Source organism: Octopus bimaculoides, chromosome 12 (assembly GCF_001194135.2).
Source record: "Octopus bimaculoides isolate UCB-OBI-ISO-001 chromosome 12, ASM119413v2, whole genome shotgun sequence".
Taxonomy (NCBI): Eukaryota; Metazoa; Mollusca; class Cephalopoda; order Octopoda; family Octopodidae; genus Octopus; species Octopus bimaculoides.
In genome coordinates this window covers 42,357,112-42,361,853 of record NC_068992.1, presented here as the reverse complement: position 1 = coordinate 42,361,853, position 4,742 = coordinate 42,357,112, and the positions used below count along the sequence as shown (strand labels likewise).

Sequence of the window (4,742 nt, the reverse complement as noted above, 5' to 3'; positions counted from 1 at the left end):
TATATATATATATATATATATATATATATATATATATTCATTCCTTATGCATATATATTTATATATATATATACAAAATTTCAAGGCCTATTTATTTCTGTTCTATACATATATTTTGTGAATGGTTCTCCTTTATTTATTTATTTATTTATTTATTTATTTGTTTATTTATTTATGTGTCTGCCTGTTGTTGCTCATAATGCAGTGCTCCAGCCTGTCTGCAACTCATTGACTACAACCCTGAAAGTAATAAATGGTTATCAGTTCAGCAGATCTGAAAGATGAAAGGAACCTTATAGATTACGAGTTTGAGGTCACGGTTCACCATGCTGCCATTAATATTACGAGTTCAAATCCTCTGGAAGTCGTACTTTCCTTTTGTTCTTACTGGGTTTCTTTTGTTCATTTCATACGTACGACCCAAGCTAGTCTTATCCTTATAATAGTTACACAATATTCTTTGAAGTTCTTACCTGACAAGGCCGGTGAAGGGACTAAAGCATAAAGGGCCAACGGCAGAGTGCAAGTTAAAGTTCCTAGTTTCACAGCACGTAAGGAATACAGTTTAGCACGGTGAAGGCGGCGTGGTTTTGAAAGTAGAAGATGATTATGGAAATGTACGGAAAATATGAGAAGGTATTGGGAACGTTCCTAAATTGTTATAATTTCGGTTTTCTAACATGACCTACATGTGTAATGCATAGGTGACCACCTCGTCTTTTCTTGGAAAATAGGCATGGTTGTGTGATAAGAAGCTTGCTTCACAACCACATGGTTCCGTGTTCAGTCCCACTGCGTGGCAGCTTGGGTGAGTGTCTTTTAGTATAGTTTCGGGATGAACAAAGTCTTGAAAGCGGATTTGGTTGTCAGAAACTGAAAGAAGCCCGTTGCATATATCTATCTATCTATCTGCATTTGTTTGTCTGTGTCTTTCTGTCTGCGTTTATCATCACCGCTTGGTAACCGGTGTTAGTGTGTTTACGTCCCCGTAACTTAATGGTTTGGCAAAAGAGACAGACAAAATAAGAGTTAGGTTTACAACGAATAAGTCCTGGGGTCGATCTGTTCGACTAAACAACGCTTGAAGGCGGTGCTCCAGCATGGCCGCAGTCAAATGACGGCAACAATTAAAAGACAAAAGAATGTATGTATATATATATATATATATATGTATATATATATATATATATATATATATATATATATATATATATATATTTATTTATTTATTTATATATATATATAAATGCGGGGAGAGCATGCATAAGTGTGTACATGTGTAATTTTGTCTGTGTATGAATCTACCCCACCCCCCGCGCTGGTTGACAAGCTTTTAGGGGTTTGTTTACGTTCCCAGTAACGAAACTGTCCGGCAATAAAGATCGACAGAATAGAAAAGGACTGTGAACCATTTGGTCGACCAAAATCCCTGCTAGGCGGTGCTCCAGCATGGCTGTAGTTCACTGATTGAAATTAATAAGAAATTATGTGTGTATGGGGGGGGGTGCATAATTGTCTGGTGATATCTTCCTCCTTTAAAGACAGTGTGTTATTTGCCGGAGGTTTAGCTTCTGTTTCTAGCTTATTGAACAACTACAACGACATGGTATTCGTAGATGGCTCACAAAAATCTGATGGTTGTTGTTGCTGTCGCTGTTGTTGTTATTGTTGTATTGGTGGCGCTTAACTCTCAAGTCGGCATCGATCAACGGTCTTATAAGTAAATGTATTCCAACTATGACCATCACGTTTATTATTACTTTTGTTTATATACATATCAGACATAGTATATCTCGGGCTAACATACTCATCGCTTGTCTAACATACTTTTCGGTTTCTTTTTCTGATATGTTAGTTGTATGATAAATGAGTTGTTTGGCTGCTGTTTCTAGCGATCCCTTAGAATGTTCTTAAGCAGCTGAAAGTGTAAAATAATATTTTGGTTTGTGGGAAACGGAAGGAAACGAAATTGTTGCTGTAAAGTTTGTTCATATAGAAATGATGATGATGATGATGGTGATGACGGTGACGTGGACGACAGTGGCGGCGTCGGCGGCAGCGGTGATGATGATACTGGTGACTACGACGACGGCGACGGCGATGACGACGATGACGAAAACAATGACGATGAAGACGACAATGACGATGATGATGATGATGATGATGATGATGATAATTATGATGATAAATATGATGATAATTATGATGATAAATATGATGATAATTATGATGGGGTTGTTGTTTAGCGCCAGGTCGGCTATGACTAATCGACATAGTGATCATAGATGTTCCAACTCAGGTGATTTTTTTCCCCTTTTTACCATTTCCTTTTTAAACGATAGTTTTCAGTTTGAAAAACCAGTTTTCGGCTCAGACTAGCGCCTAGAGTTTCTCACGTTGGTTTCAGGTAGATTTCATTCGCCTACGCGGTGCATATAGAAATAGTGGACGAAAGCTAGTATATCGGTCCGGACTCTGAAAACCAGGGAAGAAAACTTGAATATCTTTCTCGGCCCTGACTAAAAGAGGAAATAGAAAGATTTTATAATCACCTATTAATTTTGAGAGCAACTTCCACTTTCGGGGCTCAAAACTCAGTCTTATTTCTCTTTGTACAACATAGGCCTTGTACATACATGAGTAGTTTAAATGAATTCAAGAATGTCTCAGTTGTTAAGAAGTTTGTTCCTCGATCAAAAGGGTCTGTGATTAACAACCAACGTTAGTCTGCATACGCATCTGTTACCTAGCGGTTCGGCAGAAAGTAAACGATAAAATTATGCGTCGTAGACGTATAACAAAACTGAATACTTGAGTCGATTGGTTCGACTAAACAGTTCGAGGCGGTGCCCAAGCATAGCTGCAGTCCAATGGCTAAAGCAAATAAATGATGTAAGAGATTCGATGCACATATATACACCTGCATGCATTCTCAGACAATCCCATAGGACTAAGCTCTCTCTCCTCAGTTTACATGAACAGTCATTGTTGTATTACTGCACAAGTAAATGAGCGTTCCAAGACAAGGCCATGCTTGAATAGTCTAAATGAATTCAAGAATGGCTCAGTTGTTAAGATGTTTGTTTCTCGATCAAACAGGTCTGAGTTTAGTTCAGCTTCGCGTAATTTTCAACATGTGCATTTTTGTCTTAACCCAGTGTGACTCGGTCTTTGTGATGAAAATTGGACTGAAAAAATCTTTGTGATTGGAAATTGGATTGGAAAAAGGGCACGTTTTAGATGGGTTACACATAAAAGGGAGAAGACTAGAAGCAGAGTGACGCTTAACTTCTACATGAAGATTACATTAAATGAGCAAACATCTACGAAACACTCTGCCACGCGTGGCTGAACGGTTAAGAATTTACTCTTCAAATATGATTTCCATTTTCAATTCTACAACGTAGTATCTTGGGTGTGTGTATTTTACCAGAAACTCGGATGGACAAGCCTCATGATTTAAGCTAGCAAAGCATACACTGTGTTGTGTAGAAGCTCATCGATTGGACTTAGTCTGTACTACAAAGACCCAATACTGTCACGCTGCATCACGCCGAGTTTGCTCAGAAAATACGTTACAAGGACCCAGCGGTGCCTCCTTAAGACATGATCTTGGAAGCTGTCAAGCGATCACACGGATTTAGAGGCCGTTTGCCTGTTTATGCCGAGGCTTGACGTCAATAAATAGAGCATTGTTCTACCCAACGACCTAAAAATGCTGTAAAGACGGCCTTGTCTTGAAACGCTCAGTTGTTTGTTCTTTAATACAGCGATGAATGTTCATGTAAGCTGAGAAAAGAGAGCTTAGTTATACACTGTAGCTCTATGGGGCTGTCTGAGAATGCATGCAGGAGTTTATATGCATGTATATATGCATGCAGGAGTCTATATGTGCATCGAATCTATTGCATCTTTTACTTGCTTTAGCTATTGGACTGCAGCTATGCTTGGGCACCGCCTCGAAGTGTTTAGTCGAACATTTCGACCCCCGTATTCATTTTCGTTAAACGTCTACGGCGTATTATTCTATCGTTTACTTTCTGCTGAACGGCTAGGTAACAGAGGCATATGTAAACTAACATTGGTTGCTAATCACAGAGGGTGGGACAAACACAAACACACATGCACCCACGCACGCACGCACACACGCACGCACAGGACATTGGCGGGTCCAGGGCTATAGGAGATACGGGCCCAAGATGCTGTAGTTATGTAGTTGCAAAGCGAGATTCTTAACTACAGAACCATACATGCGCATACATGTGTGTGTGTGTGTGTATGAGAGGGAGGGAGAGAGGGAGAGAGAGAGAGAGAGAGAGAGAAAGGGAATTAAAGGAGAGAGAGGGAGCGAGCGATTTCCTCAATTGGTTGACCTGCGATTGCACTAGAAAACACCAGCCGAAAGTCCTGTGCAGTGGTTAGGCTAAACCCAAAACCTCGTGACTGCAATCCAATTTCCTTAAATCAGGGAACCGCGCCGGCGCAGTGATACATATAAACCTATATACTTATGATTGACCGTTGACTGAACACTATTCAATTTTTTTTCTCCGTGTTTTTCTCCTTGTCTCCGTATTCTTTCTGTTGAAGAGCGTAGCTCGAAACGTCAAAGACTTTCCGTATTCCCGAGCGTCATACTAATATATACTTTTGTTATTTACACCACCTGTCCTCGTCTGTTGTTATTATTTGTATATTCTCCCTCCTATATATATATACATACATACATACATACATACATA

The 4,742-nt window shown here is 39.5% G+C and overlaps 1 protein-coding gene across 1 annotated transcript in view; it reads left to right on the top strand.

Annotated features, from left to right (window-relative positions):
* Positions 1-4,742, top strand: part of LOC106883812 (neuropeptide FF receptor 2) — a 282,441-nt gene that overhangs the window by 1,307 nt on the left and 276,392 nt on the right. The gene's annotated exons all lie outside the window — the stretch shown is intronic.